Source organism: Pongo abelii, chromosome 1 (assembly GCF_028885655.2).
Source record: "Pongo abelii isolate AG06213 chromosome 1, NHGRI_mPonAbe1-v2.0_pri, whole genome shotgun sequence".
NCBI classification, from domain to species: domain Eukaryota; kingdom Metazoa; phylum Chordata; class Mammalia; order Primates; family Hominidae; genus Pongo; species Pongo abelii.
This window is the reverse complement of record NC_071985.2, coordinates 56,238,763-56,255,119: the sequence shown is the minus strand read 5'-3', so window position 1 is coordinate 56,255,119 and position 16,357 is coordinate 56,238,763. Positions and strand designations below refer to the sequence as shown.

The 16,357-nt window shown below is 38.3% G+C and overlaps 1 long non-coding RNA gene across 2 annotated transcripts in view; it reads right to left on the bottom strand.

Annotated features, from left to right (window-relative positions):
* LOC129048544 (uncharacterized) overlaps positions 1-16,357 on the bottom strand; it is a 192,922-nt gene that overhangs the window by 81,744 nt on the left and 94,821 nt on the right. The window contains exons 2-3 of one of the 2 annotated variants that reach the window (XR_008510953.1): positions 11,482-11,582; positions 7,685-7,899 (exon numbers count right to left, since the gene is read on the bottom strand). This is a non-coding gene — a long non-coding RNA (uncharacterized LOC129048544). Of the gene's footprint in view, positions 1-7,684; positions 7,900-11,481; positions 11,583-16,357 lie in introns of those variants that run through there. The other variant, XR_008510954.2, reaches the window with a different exon arrangement.

The following is a 16,357-nucleotide window of genomic DNA, read 5'->3' as shown; positions in this document are numbered from 1 at the left end:
TATAAAGGCACATGCACATATATGTTTATTGCGGCATTATTCACAATAGCAAAGACTTGGAACCAACCCAAATGTCCAACAATGATAGACTGGATTAAGAAAATGTGGCACATATACACCATGGAATACTATGCAGCCATAAAAAATGATGAGTTCATCTCCTATGTAGGGAGGTGGATGAAATTGGAAATCATCATTCTCAGTAAACTATCACAAGGACAAAAAACCAAACACCGCACGTTCTCACTCATAGATGGGAATTGAACAATGAGAAGACATGGACACAGGAAGGGGAACATCACACTCTGGGGACTGTTGTGGAAGCGGGGAGAGGGTAGGGATACCATTAGGAGATATACCTAATGCTAAATGGCGAGTTAATGGGTGCAGCACACCAGCATGGCACATGTATACATATGTAACTAACCTGCACATTGTGCACATGTATCGTAAAACTTAAAGTATAATAATAATAAAAAAAAATTGTACACCTGAATAGGGGAAGTTCTGAATTAGTATTATCAAAACTAATACAGTTTATTTGTATGTCATACATATAGGCCACCTGGGTTCATATCTAATCAAAAATTATAAATGCATCATGTTACTAAGGCCATTAGTAGGCCAGAAAGACAAAGAGTAGTAAGGCTTTAATAACAGAAGGTAAATTTGTTGCACACATGCACTCAGAAAAATAGTGTCCTTGCTATTAAGAGAGTATGTGTCTAGAAGGAGAACTCACTGTGGAGACCGGAGATCAAATTAAAGGTGGTTCAAGGTCAGCTGATGGAATTTTCTAGCATCACACTTGACAGCTCTATGCTATTCACTTGATTAGGTCACTGTATATGTTTACATTGTAGAAATTACTTATTCTATTTAATTTTGACTTTTTACTTTGTTGTCTCTATTCTGAAGAAGACATTTTAGTAGATGCAGCTGATGTCCTAAGTTCCCTCAAGGAGGAGAGAGAAGAGGCAAAAAATTGGCCCACATATAAGTTAATATAATGCAGAATTTGATAATTATAATAAGAAAGGAACTCCCCCTGATATGGATTGGATCTGTGTCCCCACCCAAATTTCATGTTGTATTATAATCCCCAATATTGGAGGTGGGGCCTGGTTGGAGGTGATTTGTTCATGGGGGTGAATTTATCATGAATAGTTTAGTACCATCCCCTTGGTGCTGTCCTCATGACAGTGAGTGAGATCTGGTCATTTAAAAGTGTGTGTTACCTCTCCTCTCCCTCTCTTGCTTCTGCTCTGGCCATGTGATGTGTCTGCTCCCCATTTGTCTTTCACCGTGATTGTAAGTTTCCTGAGGTCTCCCCAGAAGCTGAACTGATGCCAGCATCATGCTTCCTGTACAGCCTGCAGAACCACAAGCCAATTAAACCTCTTTTCTTTATAAATTACCCAGTCTCAGGTATTTCTGTTTAGCAACGCAAGAATGGCCTAACACCCCCCAAACTGACTTAGATTCTTTGCTGATCTATTTCTATAAGACAACTTCTGTTTGCAGGGACATTTGCATATTGTTCAACTTAGGTTCCATAGTCAAGGGTACTGCTACGTATGTTCCACAAGAATCATAGCTGCATGAACTGCTGCAAAGGATGAGTTAGATTTCCAGCTTTGGCTTCCTCACCACCATTTAACCCATTGCAATCTGGCAATTGATGGTGCTGTGTTTCTCAAACTAACTCCTCCAAAGATCACCAAGAACTTACCCCATTCATCATCTCTCTAGATTTTGACATTATTGATAAATCTTTTTTATTAAATGCCCTGAGGCAGTCTTCTTTGGGTTAAATCTGGCTGGTGGTCTATAACCTTCTTGTGCTTGAATGTTGATATGTTGCTCCAGGTTTGGGAAATTTTCTAATATTATCCCTTTGAATAAACTTTCTACTCTTTTCTCTCTACCTTCTCTTTAAGGCCAATAACTCTTAGATTTGTCCTTTTGGGGCTATCTTCTAGATCTTGTAGGTGTGCTTTGTTGTTTCTTTTCTTTTGTTTCCTCTCACTGTGTTTTCAAATAGCCTGTCTTCAAGCTCACTAATTTTCCTTTACCAAGTGAACTACTTGATCAATTCTGTTGTTAAGCGACTGATGCATTCTTCAGCATGTCAACTACATTTTTCAGCTCTAGAATTTCTGTTTGATTCTTTTTAATTATTTAAATCTGTTTGTTAAATTTATCTGATAGAATTCTTAATTACTTTTCTGTGTTATCTTGAATTTCTTTGAATTTCCTCAACACAGCAATTTTGAATTCTGTGTTTGAAAGGTCATATGTTTCTGTTTCTCCAGGATTGGTCCCTGGTGCCTTATTTAGTTCATCTGGTAAGGTCATGTTTTCCTGGATGATGTTGATACTAGTAGATGTTTGCATCTGGGCATTGAAGAATTAGGTATTTATTTTAGTATTCACAGTCTGGGCTTGTTTATGCCTGTCCTTCTTGGGAAGTCCCTCCAGGTATTTGAAAGAAACTTGGGCCCCAAGCCCAATAACACTGTGGTTTTTGCAAACTTGTAGAGGTACTACCTTGTGGTCTTGTATAACAGTCAGAAGAATTCTCTAGATTATCAGAGAGAGACTCTAGTTCTTTTCCCTTACTTTTTCTCAAACAAATGGGGTCTCTTTCTGTGTGCTGAGACACATGAATTGGGGGGTGTGGTGATGCAAACACCCTCTGGTGACCATCACTGAACTATGTTGGGTCAGACCTGAAGCCAGCATGGCACTGGGTCTTGCCTAAGGCCCTTCCTTTCAGGGCAGGGAGTTCCCCCAGGCCCCATGCGTGTCCAGAGATGTTGTCTGGGAGCCTGGGATTGGAGTCAAAAACCTTAGCAATTTACCTGTTGTTTTATTTTCCTGCAGCTAAATTGGCACTCAAACTGCGATACGAAGTCCTTCCCATTCTTTCCTCACCTTTCCACAGGCAAGGGAACCTCTCTTTGTGGCAATTAGCACTACTGGTTCACAAGGGTTCTGCCAGGCCACTGTCTATGTTCACTTAAAGCCCAAGGGCTCTTCCATCAGCTTGTGGTGAATGCTGCCAGGCCTGGGACTTACCTTTCAGGACAGTGGGTTCCCCTCTGACCCAGGGCAAGTGTAGAAATGCTGTCCAAGAGCCTAGGCCTGGATCCCAGGACCCCACAAATCTATTCTTTTCAAACATCTTTTTCTTGTAGATTTTAAAATACTACACTATTCATTATGTGTTTATTATATACTCATCCTGTGCTTTAGAGATGCAACAAAAGTTTTCATTTACTAAGCACTTGTTACTTGCCGGAGGTTTTATGTATATTATTTTATTTAACACAATAATCTATTGAAGTAGCTAATATTATCTCCATTTCCCATATGAGGAGATTGAGGTTTAGAGAGTTTCAGTGTTTGTAAACCATGGTCATACAACAACTATATATTAGAGGTGAGACTCAATCCAATGTCCAACTGTAAACTTGTGTTCTTCGCCACTGTAGCAGGGTCTCAGAAACCCTTTGTGATAGTTAATTTTATGTGTCAACTTGACTTGGCAAAGGGGTGCCAAGACAGCTGGTTAGACATTATCTCTGGGTATGTCTAGAGATTTCTAGAAGAGATTAGCATTTGAATTTGTAGATTGACTAATTTGTCTCATCTGTTAAAGGCCCAAATAGAAGAAAAAGGCAGAAAAGCACATTTACTTTCTTTTTTCTTGAGCTGGGACATCCATCTTCTCCTATCTTTTAAGTGCTCCTCATTCTTAGGACATCAAATTTGGACTGGGCTTTTGTGGTTCTCCAGCAAACAGACTGCAGGTAGCGTGAGCAAGTTCCAATAATAAGTTTCCCCTTATATGTCTATATATTCTATTGGATCTGTTTCTGTGAAGAACCCTGTCTAATACAGACTTTGGTACCATGAGTAGTTCTAGGAAAACAGAATTTTAAACATAAGTTTTCTTAACTGGTCCTGAGGCTTCTGGAATTGTCTCTTTAATATGATTAGATGTTTCCGGTAGTAAAGAGAGCCCTGATAGTCCATGTCATGAACAACAGGCATTAAATATGCCTAACCAACCATTTAAGAGAAGCAAGATGCTAAGTGACTCTCCATATGATACTTTCAAAACATTTTTAGAAAATGGAGGAATAAAATTTTATTTTATTCCTCCATTTGTTTTATTTTATTTGTTTTATTCCTTTATTTTATTTGTTTTATTTTATTCCTCCATTGGTTGCTCCAATGTCACTGGACAAAGTGGTAAAAAAAAAGATAAACTGAGAAATTCGAATTTCGTGCTCAAGCGCCACGTAAATAACCTAAGAGCTTCTAAGTATGCCCTGAATGAGAGCCTTGCCTCCTGTAGCCACAGGCTTGAAATTGCTGAAAATTAAATGCAGAAAATCATCTGCAGTTCACTAAATTACAACATAGGTTGAACTCCCAGACTTACTGAGTGTCTGCTGTTAAAGTGAAGGCATTGATTGGGAAAGAATAGGATCCTGTAAATTGGGATGGGGATTTGTGGGAAGACCCTGATGAATCTGGGGACATTGAGCTCCTAGATTCTGTTGAATCCTGTTTGCTAGTGGAAGGGGTCTCCTCACCCCTAGTGGAAGAGACATTCTCACCCCAAGTGGTCTCTCCATCCCTAGTGGTAGTGGCCTCCCCACTCATAGCATTCTGGTCTTTCTACCTTAGTCTGATGGAATTAACCCTATGTTGCCTGAGGAAATGGTAATGGCCTTCCCTGAGGCAGTTGCCATGAAGACAATGCTGATTCTCCTCAGGACCTGCTCCCATCACCCCTCTTTGTTTCTAAATTTAAAACTAGACTTAAGGCCAAGCAAGTACCTAAAGGTGAGATCAAAGTGCCACCCGTGAGGAAGTGCACTATACTTTACAATAACTACTTGATTTTTCTAATTTATGCAAGCAGAAATCTGGTGGAACACATGTGGGAATGGATAGTAAAGATGTGAGAGAATGATGGAAGGAATATTGAGTCGAATCAGGCCAAATTTATTTGTATCAGCTTGCTAAATAAAGATTTTGCATTTAATGTTGCAGCTTGGGAGTTAGAAATGGCTCTAATAGTTTGGTTACTTGACTGAAACATGGATCTAAAGATAGCTCACTGCATGTGACTTGGAAATGCCTGAACTACCTTGGATTAACATAGAGGAAAGGATTCAAAGGCTTAGGAGAATTGGAATGGTAGAGTGGATTTTCCATTTAAGATCTACTCATCCACGCTGGCTGGGTCCAGAGGCGTACCTTTTATTTTGAGAAATAATTTATGAGGTAAGCCCCAATATTTTGAAGAGTTCTGTGGCCTTTCTTGTATGTTGACCATAAATTACAGTGAGAATTGCAGACACTCAGTTGAACAACCTAAATACAGTAGGAGTAATTGGATCCTGGGATAGTTTGGATGTATCTCTCAAATTTCACATGTTGGAAACTTAATCCCCAAATTCATATGTTGATTGGAGGTAAGGCCTTTAGGAGGCAATTAGGATTGTATAAGGTCGTCAGGGAGGGGCCCCCATGATAGAACTGGTGGCTTTGTAGGAAGAGAAAGGGAGCCTTGAGCTAACATGCATGCTCTTGCCCTCTAATTATGTAATGCCTTCTGCCATGTTATGATGCAGCAAGAAGGCCCTCACCAGATGCCAGCACTATGCTCTTCGACTTCCCAGCCTCAAGAACTGTAAACCAAATAAGCCTCTCTCTCTCTTTCTCTCTCTTTCTCTCTCTCTCTCTCTCTCTCTCTCTCTCTATATATATATATATATATATACCACTCTGAAGGGTATATATATATAGAGAGAGAGGGAGAAATGGACTCTCTATAATGGACTAGGACAGAAAATGGACTAGGACAGAAAACTGGTACTGGGAATGGGATTGTTGCTAATAGCGGATACTAAAAATGTGGAAGTGGCTTTTGAACTGGGTAATGGGCAGGGGCTAAAATTTGGAGGATCAGGCTAGAAAAAGCCTGTATTGCTCTGAACAGAGCATTAAGGGTGATTTTTGTGAGGGCTCAGGAGAAGACATGAAGACTAGGGAATATTTGTAACTTCTTATAGATTATTTTACTGGTCATGCTCAGTATGCTGATACAAATATGGATAGTAATGGCCATTCTTATGAAGTCTCAGATGGAACTGGGGAACAAGGTATTGGAAACTGGAGTAAAGGTCATTCTTGTTATAAACTGGCAATGGACATAGCTGGGTTGTGTTCATAATGCAGAACTTAAGAGCAATGAATTAAGATATCTGGCAGAAGAAATGTCTAAGCAGCAAAGCATTCAGATTTCTGCTTGGCTACTTTAAATTGCTTATATTAGGCTATGAAAAGAAAAAAATGACTTAAAGCTGGAATTTGTAATTAAGAGGGAAGCAAAGCAGAAAGACTTGGAAAACTCTCAGCCTGGTCATTTAAAGAGTAAAAAAGTGTATTCAGGAAAGGAAACCAAGGGTGTAGCCCAGGGACTCTTTGCTAAAGAGATAGAAGGGATCATCCGGACAATGAGAGAAAGAGTCCAAAGGGATTTCAGAGATCTTTGAGGGTGCCCCTCCCATCACAGGCTCAGGGCTCTAGGAGGGCAGAATGATTTTGGGAGACAGGCCTGAGAACCCTCTGTGGCCTCACTGCCCATGGCTGCCTTGTGTCTCTGCTCTCTGCATCCCAGTGCAGCAATCCTTGGCCATTCCAGTTGTGGTTAAAGTGGCCCTGGATACAACTTGACCCCTCTAGGTGTGGCTTGACTTGCCACTCTGAAGGGTATAAGCCATGTGTCTACATGGTATTAATTCTGTAGACCAACAAAATGTAAGAGCTGTGGGGGTATAATTGCATCCACCTAGATTTTAAAGAATGTTGCAGACTGCTTGGGAGTTCAGGAAGAGACTTGTCCCAGGGTTGGAGTAATCAGAGAGAGCCCTCACTAAGGCAATGCCCAGCAGAACTTTGGGGTTGGAGCTACCATAGAAAGTTCCCACTAAATCAATGCTTAGTGGAGCTCTGGGAGCAGGACTGCTGCAGGGATCCCAGAATGGTACAGTCACTGGCAACATGCAATGCCAGCCTGTGAAAGCTGCAGGCACCTCTGTGCAGCTACAACTTGAGAAAGCTGAAATGTGGCTAAGTCGAACAAAGCCATAGTAAAGAGTGAGGCAGTTTTGGTGCCCAAAGCCTGCAGTGTGTCTAGGAAGCAGCACATACAGTGAAAGATTAACTTAATGTCTGCCCTATTGGGTTTTGGACTTGTTTGGGGCCTTTTACTTCTTTTTTTCTGGATGATTTCTCCCTTTTGGTAAGGGAATATGTATCCTATACTCTTCCACTGTTGTATCTTGGAAATGAGAAATGGTTTAATTTCACAGGCTTACAGCTGGAAGAAGTATGCCTCAAGGTGAATTATGCCTTGAGTTTCACCCATATCTGATTCAGATAACTTTGGACTTTTTTAAGTTGTTGCTGGAACAAGAGTTTGGGGCAATTGGGATTGAATTATTGTGTTTTGCAAGTGAGAAGGACATAAATTTTGGAGGTGGAATGCTATGGTTTGAGTGTGTCACCTAAATTTCATGTGTTGGAAACTTAATCCCCAAGTTCATATGTTGATTGGAAGTGATGCCTTTAAGAGGTAATTAAGATTAGATAAGATCATCAGAGTGGGACCCCATGGCTTTATAAGAAGAGAAAGGGAAGCTTGAGCTGATGGGCACACTCTTGCCCTCTTGCCATATGAATGTCCTCTGCTATGTTATGGCAAGCAAGAATCTCCTCACCAGATGCCAATGCCATGCTCTTGGATTTCCTAGTCTTCAAAATCATGAGCCAAATAAACGTCTTTTCATTATAAATTATCCAGTCTGTGGTATTCTGTTGCAACAGAAAACAGAGTAAGACAGGGAGTAAGAGCCAAGTTTCAACACTCAACTGCCAAAGGCATGGTGAGGATAGTTACACTAAGGGACAGTAGGGTCAAAGCAGTAATCAGAATAGTCTGATTCTTGCAGACCAGTAAAGTTGGCTTGTTAATTATAGTGTTCCTAGAAGTGAAATAGAAGGAAGCTATTAAATTCTTACTCTGTCTGTATAAGCAGAAAAGTTCCAGGTAAAGTGAATCATAAAAACAGAATCATAGCCCCTCAATCAGTTCTCAGACTTGAGCCAGTTGACAGACCCAGAGCCCCTTGAATGAAGGGAAGACTGGGTCTCCTTGAGGAATGACCCTTGAACACAACTGAAAATGTATACTGCTAATCTTTCTCTCAGCCTTCCTTCAAAGGACCTAAAGCCTATTACAATGATAATTGTGCATTGGAAAGAGGGCAATAATCAGGATTTGGGAGGAGGCTTTTGAACATTGACTCTGAACTAACACTGATTCCATGAGGCCCAAAATGTCACTGTGGCCCTCCAGTCAGAGTAGGGGCTTATGGAGGTCAGGTGATTGACAAAGTTTTAGCTCAAATTCATCTCTGTGAGTCAGGTGTATCCTCAAACCCATCCTGTAGTTATATCCCCAGTTCCAAAATGCATAATTGGAATAGACATGCCGAACAGCTGAAAGAATCACCATACCTTTTCACACTTAATAATTATTAAGCCCATAATAAATAATAATATTATTGATAAATATTAAATAATAATATTAAAATAAATAATAAAAGCATTATACATTAACATAAATATTATTATACCATAGAAATAATGATTGCTAAACAAAAATTATAGTAATAAAAGTGGCACTCCTTTATTTTTTATAAGCCTTGTTAGTGTCTGTCTTGAAGATAGCTGGATTGTCATGCCTGCTTCTGCATTCAATCTGTTGCTGTATAATATGTGGTTGAAGTGTCTGAAGAAAATCCAGCCTCACATAAATATGTGGTTGGACAAAGGAAGACTATTGTAATGGCATTTTCAGGTAATTGTGTATTTCTTTCTTTGATAGTACATAAACATTCAACAAGTGGAGGTTTTTTGAGGGTTAGTGATAATGTGGATCTGAAACCATGTCAGTGAACTTCTTGTGTTCTTTTATATCAGAATTCACTGGCCTATTTTGTATAATACTTTGAATGAATATTTTACCTGGGCATGAAGCTAATCCAGAGCTCCACTTACAACACTGCCTTTTATAACATTCTGATGAGACTAAACATGAATTATAAAACATGAAACTCAGCATGAATTATAATACATGAAATGAAATAGGAATTTACTTGAAAAGAGCTAGAGGTTTCTAAAGCAAGTTGATGAGAACTGATAATAAAACTACAGACACTTTAGGGAAATTTCTGATTTTCAGGCCTATTGAATCAGACTGTGGACTTGGAACGGTCTTGATAGTTCTATGAGGCTAATATATACTATTTCCTAGGTGCCAAGGCATTCACTTTGTTTGGCATTAAATATAAATAGCTATTCATCTATTGCCATTAACCAGCTAATTAACTTTATTACCATTGATAGTTTTTAAATTCTTCAGGTCAAGGCTATTGAGTTCTAATTTTATTTTGGCAACATCTTAAAAATGTTACTTTGCCCATCTATTGCTTTCCACCAACTCATTCAGCATAGGTGACATTTCCCTGCTATAGATTTTCTCTTCCTTTTGCAGAATGGAGACTCATCTATACTCATTAACATTTCTAAAGGCTACTAAAGATGAATATTCTCATAAAAGCGCCAGGTCACTTTGATTTTGTTATTTTTTATTTAAATGATATGTATGCCATGACTACGTGTAAAGTGGATCAGGGCTAAAGAACCACACATTAGTTGATTCCCATTGTGGGGAGAAGCATATGACAAGTTTTCATTCTAGAGTCCTTTTCAGTCTCCAGTTGCCAAGAAAGTTATGGATGTACAGTTACGTGTCTCTTGATGATAGGGATGCATTCTGAGAAATGCATCATTAGGCAATTTTGTCATTGTGCAAACATCATCATGTACCTACAGGAACCCAGATGGTATAGCCTGCTACACATCTAGGATATATAGTATAGCCTATTTCTCTTAGGCTAAAAAAAACACACAGCACATTATTGCACTGAATACTGTAGGCAATTGTAACACAATAGTAAGTATTTGTATATCTCAACATATTTTTAACTGTTTACATAGAAAAGGCAGTGCATTGTGGCTATGACATTATAATGGCTATGCCACTAGGCAATAGGACTTTTTCAACCTCATTATAATCTTGTGGAACCACTGTCATATATGTGATCTATTGTTGGCTGAAATGTTGCTCTGCAGCATGTTACTGTCAATTGTTTTCAGTAAGAAAGTATGTTGATTAAAGTACAATTTTTGTTCATGAAGGGGGGAAGCATATTACCTTTTCTATAATTTTGTTTTTGTGTGTCTTGTTTTCACTCAGAAGACAAGGCTGTCTATCTTTATACAGAAGCTCCTTGACTTATTATGAGTTTAAGTCCCAATAAACCTATCACATTTTGAAAATATCATAAGTTGCAAATTCATTTAATACACTGAATCTACTAAACATTGTGGCTTACGCTAGAATTCTGTAAATGTGCTCAGAACCCTTATAGTACAGTATTTAATAAATTACATGAGATATTTGACAGTTTATTATCAAATAGGCTTTGTGTTAGATGATTTGGCCCAGCGTTGCCAGAGAGTATTGCATCTCATATTGCTAGCCCTGGAAAATATCAAAATCCAAAATTGGAATTACAGTTTCTATTGAATGTGAATCACTTTTGCACCATTGTAAAGTAAAAAAATCATAAGTCAAATTATCAGAGGATCCAGGGGCCCTCTGTACTTTCTGTTGGCCTGACTATGACAAAGGGAGACTGATTTTGTTGCTAACTTGCACAAGTATATAAAACACAACACGTTGATATATAGTGTTATGTACATTTTAAAAATTACCAAGCACTTCAGTGTCCTCCCAAACATGTGTACATATCTGTGGATCAAGTTCCTCCCTTAATTGTGAGTAAACTAAGCCTATTTATGCATAACAGGATACCTTTCAGTTTTTAATAAGGTAAAATGCTGAATACTATATTTTTATGAAGTCTCTCTTGCTGACCTTTGTGGAATTAGTAAATTATGTTGATAGCTGGAACTTCATTTCTTAAGAGGTTTATAAACCTCTCAGGACCTTTGTTTTTTCTGCAAGTGGTAAAACCCAGGTAGAGCTGAGTAGAGAGATTTGTTTGAACTATCAGTCCTAGCAGGTGTGGGGCTCACTTTCACCTCTGCTATTCACAATGTTCCCACGAACTCTTTGGTTCATGGGATTGCAGAGAGTCCTGACCTTCATTGCTTGAGCTGTGTTCCATTTCTGTGTCACCTTTCATCTAATGTTCTTGGGGAGCCTTTACAGAAAGAAAGGAACACAGCGCATCACTGATTCCCTCACCCCTTCTATGCACAGCTGACTTCAATTCCTTTTTAAAGCCTCAGCTTGTGTCTCACCTCTGGCAGGAAATGTCCATCATCCTCTCTGCCCTCTGCTTCTGGGCCACATTCCTCTTGTGGTATCTTTCACAAGCCCCCATTATGACACAGTCGTCACACTGTGGAAAAAAACACATATCTTAAGTGTCTCTGTCTCTCTAGATCATGAAATAGAAGACTCATTTCTTTCTCTCTGGTGCCTGGTACTGTGTCTGTTATAGTCAGTGAAGCGATCCAATGGTGCTAAATTGGCCCCATAGTACCAGGCAGGGAGTCTGTGAAACGTCACGGCTTAGCCTGCTGTGCCTTCAGAGTCCTGCGAATTAAAGGGAGAGGCTACACTTGAGCCAGTGGGGAGTGGGGGTGGAGAGAGGAAGTTAAACAGAATTTCAGTAAAATAGGGTCAAAGGAGTAGCAGAGCATAAAAGGACACTATTCTCACTAATATTTCTGAGATACTTGTGTAGCTAAGTCTGTACAAAAAAATAGTTGTTGCTAGGGTAGATGAGTCAAATTTCACATTTTAAGGTAAGAATATCCCAGTAAGGGCAATGAGGTTATATTATCTGATACTACTTTCTCTTGTTAAATGTTCTATTAATATTGCAAGCACATTGTATAAATTCCAGTTATCAACTATGTTGATAAAGAATGAAAAAAACCTCTCTTATGTTGCTATTTTTTTGAGGAATTGGCGGCAGGAGGGTGAATTTTTCCATAAAGGCAAGGTGGGGATATGCTTGAATCCCCAAGCTCCTTGAGAGGACTCTTTGAGCTCTTGTAGCACCAAAATGAAGCGCTCAGTGGCCACTTTTATAATACTCTAGTGAAATCTGGGATTTAGTTTTTCTGTAAATTACTAAATAATTTCTTAAATAAATATACATTATTTAATATTGATTTCTCAGGAGCTAGTACAATGCTTAATATATAGAAAGAGGCCAGAAAATATTTGTAAATATCTCTCCTAGAGATTTACCCAGAGCAGCCATATGATAGTCCCATCTCTCCAATGAGTAATGGTAACTTTTTATTCTCATTTTTCCATCCCATCTCAACATCTAAGTTCATCTAAAATCACTGGAATTGGATAAGATCTTTTGGAAGACCTACACTTTTGGCATCTCTCCCTTCCTGTTCTTGCTGCCTTCTGTGGGCTCTTTATTCTTAGAATTGGAGGAAGTCTGTGGACATCAGATGAAGATGGAAAGACTTTCAAAGAATAATGCTGTCTGTATACTGGCAATGAGAAGGAACTCATTAAAAGCAAATTTAATGTGACAATATCCAAGGAGGACACTATATATTTCTTTTCACTTTGGGCAGGCATAAACCTAGGTCAGCTATCTCCTCCATCTCCTTCCTTTGGGCAAATTTCTCGATTCAATTTTATCTTTTAGAAAAATGGCATGTCTGTGGAGGAGGGTGAGGGTTGAGATCTTAAGCAACACACTATGATATTGGAATGTTAAAAATAAATGCCTCACACAGCAGTTTGCCATTTGAAGAGACAATCATGAAAAGATTGAGAAAGTGGTTGAAATCAATTTAGCTGTTCTTTATTCTACAATGAAGAAAACAGAGTTCACATTATTTTGGTAAAAAATATTTTTGAAACAAGCAGTTTGTTAGGTGTGTGAATGAAATTTACCACTAAGTCATAAAAAGCCAAAAAACCCAAACCAATGAAAAACCTTACCCCAGCTTAACCCTAAGCCTCAAAGGCACTGAGGCACACATATTTTAAGAATAGATATGCACACTGAATTTCTTCTCACACATCCATTTGTGAATTAGGGTCTGATTTCTCATTTTTATATCTCATGTAAACTGGTTGACACCAGTGGGTAAAAGTGCTGAGCCTGTTTTATAGAGAAGAGTATTCTTGTTGTGTATGACCTGGGGCGATGCTTTACAGATTTTGGTACCAACAAAATTGTTTCCGTTTGGGTGCCCACAGCAATGGACTTTCAGACAGGCTTTTAGTACAAAATAATTTATTTGAGAAATGTGTGAAATGCCAGAAGGGAAATAAGGAAGTGAGATGGGAAAGGGAAGGCAACCAATAGAAGGTACATCATCAAGCCAGTTACTACTAATGGCCATTATCACTTAATACCAGGGGGAAATTGGGAAATGTTGTAGAATGTACACTTCACAGCTATCCCTCCTGGGAAATGAGAAATATATACATCTATATACCTATGTTTCTATCTATCATTGATCTATCTCTGTCTATCTATTATCTATCTATCTTCCATCTATCTATCATCTATTATCTATTATCTGTCTTTAAATCTATCATCTGTCTATTTATTATCTATTTATCATCTATCTTTCAATCTACTATGTATCACCTATTATCTATCAATCTATTGTCTATCATCTATTATCTATTGGTCTATATTATCATCTATTTTTCAATCTATTATCTATTTGTTATCTATCATCTATTATCTATCTATCTGTCTATCTATCTATCTATCTATCTATCTATCTATCTATCTATCTACCTAACTACCTACCTACCTATTTCTCTATCTTATCATCTATCTATTGAGCTAAGTATAAATTCCTCACTCCTATCAGTCATTGGTTGAAGGTTTCTCCAGAGGGGTTAATTCCAGAAACTTCTGGCCTACTATTTGCTCAGGTAGTCCAGGCTTTCAGAAGCTTCAGAGAAAAGCCCTCAGGCAACAAGATTTTGACAGGTATGTACAAATTGGCCCCTAGACACTGAGGACACCAGCATATGTTGGTGCATCTGAGGGGCCTACTCTGCATCTGCTGTGGTAACCATTTGGTTTCTGAGAGGGCATTCCTGTGTTGACCACTGAAAGTGTGAAATTTCTTTAAAGTTTTGTGTTTTAAGATACCAATAAATGTAAAATGTGCATTTTGCTTCATAATATATTTGTTATTAATTATAAATATGAAATGTTTAAAATCACTTATCAGTAGAATAACATAATGTTTTGCCCAACCTAAAATTTTTTGACATGAAAGAAAATGTCTTAGCCTGATTTCCTTTGAAAGCAGAGCTTAAGACAAGTCTTGCATGCAAGTTTATTTGGGGACTAATTGCAGGGGCCAGGGGTGAAGGGCCAAGGGCATAGCAAAGCTAGGGAGGCCAAAATAAGGATGAGCTATCAAGTTGGCTACTGCTGTGGGTTGAATGGTGCTGGATCTTGCTGGGATCATCTGAGGAGCCTATCAAAATTAAATGTATTTCAGAACTGTCCAGCATGGGGACCAAAGTGGAAGCATTTATCCACTATCTTCTCTTCCCCAGTGGCCAATGGAAACCCCGTAGGCATTAACTATGCTCCCTACAAGGTGGTGCACACCTGAGTGATGAGCAGATTCAGAAAAGTCCTGGGATAAAAAGCACAGGCCAAGGTGCAGAGTTGTCAGATTACATTTTGGGAAGGTGGTAGGAGCCTGTGCAGAACTGGTTGCTATAGCAGGGGCTGAAGTGTGGGGTGGGCGGGCTAAGAAGACCTATAATGGTGCACGTGAAGTGCCAATACAGTGATGCTTCAGGAACATGTGAATAAGGGTTGAGGATGATAAGAGGCATGCTCTAGGGGGAGGTGTGTGGTTATTGATAATGCTACTCCTTTGCCAAGATCCAGCACTCCTTTGCAGAATCCAGATACATTTTGACAGTCATTTTCTGTTAAAAAAAATTCAAAATTCATTCTTCCTTTCCCCTCACAATCATTTATTAATTTTATATTATGATATAGGGTTAATTTATTAGCATTTCAAGGTTATTTATTAGAATCATAAGTTTTAAGACCATTTGAGAAGATTCAACATATACAAATAATTTTTCTTTCAAAATGTAAAAACCCATTAATATGAAAACATATGGTATATGTTTCATAAACAAAACAGAAAATGTAATTACTTATAATCTTCAGTTTGACTCTATTCTCATCATAGCCCACATTCTCCATTGTTACTCTTGAAAATGGAACCCTGCTTTTCCAGTATCCATATAAAGGAAAGGCAATGAAGAGGTGGTCTAATTCCAACTATGCTGGCAGCTACAGCTCTCTCGAGCTAGAGACTCAGAGGGAGTCAGGAGAATCATTTATTAGAGTAAATATTCAATGTGTAGTATCATAAAGTAATCAATACTATATCAGCTGCTGCTGGCCATCCCAGCTCTATTATCTGTGAAATGGGCTGGCATGACATTGGACCCAGGGGAAATGGGAGGAAAGCCTCTCGTCAAAGGATGCTTTATTTTACTCTACAGAGAGATGTAAAATGCATATAAATGAATGTTTAAATATTTGATTTAAGCATTTGGTTTTATTGGTTTGAATACACTATGAGTTTTATTACATCAGTGAAGAAGTCTTTTCAAAGAAAGATTATGGAAAGCCTTTTCAGCATGTGTGATTCCCAAAAAAAAAAAAGATGCTTGTACTGTTTTTTTTAGTCATTCCTAACAATTAAAACTACTGAGTCCTAATGAAGAGGATTATAAAATGTTCCCTTACTTGTGACCACTTCAAATCAGAAGGTATATATGATTTCCTCACCCATTAAGCAGGCATAATAATCATGCTTTAGTTTAGTATACATGAGATTTAGAACAGTGCTTGGCATATAGTAAGCTCTCAGAAATGGTAGTTATTAATATTATGTTTATATGTTGTAACCTGCTTTGGTTACCATATGCTTGTCTAAATCTAGACAGTAAAAACATCCAAACATTCCAAGCAAATAACAGGCTAAATAAAGATGCTATTAACAGTACTACAACTATAGTTAATAACATACTGCATGCTTGAAAATCACTAAAAGAGTAGAATTGAAGTGTTCTCACCACAAAAAAAGATAAGTATATGAGCTAATGCATATGTTAATTAGCTAGATT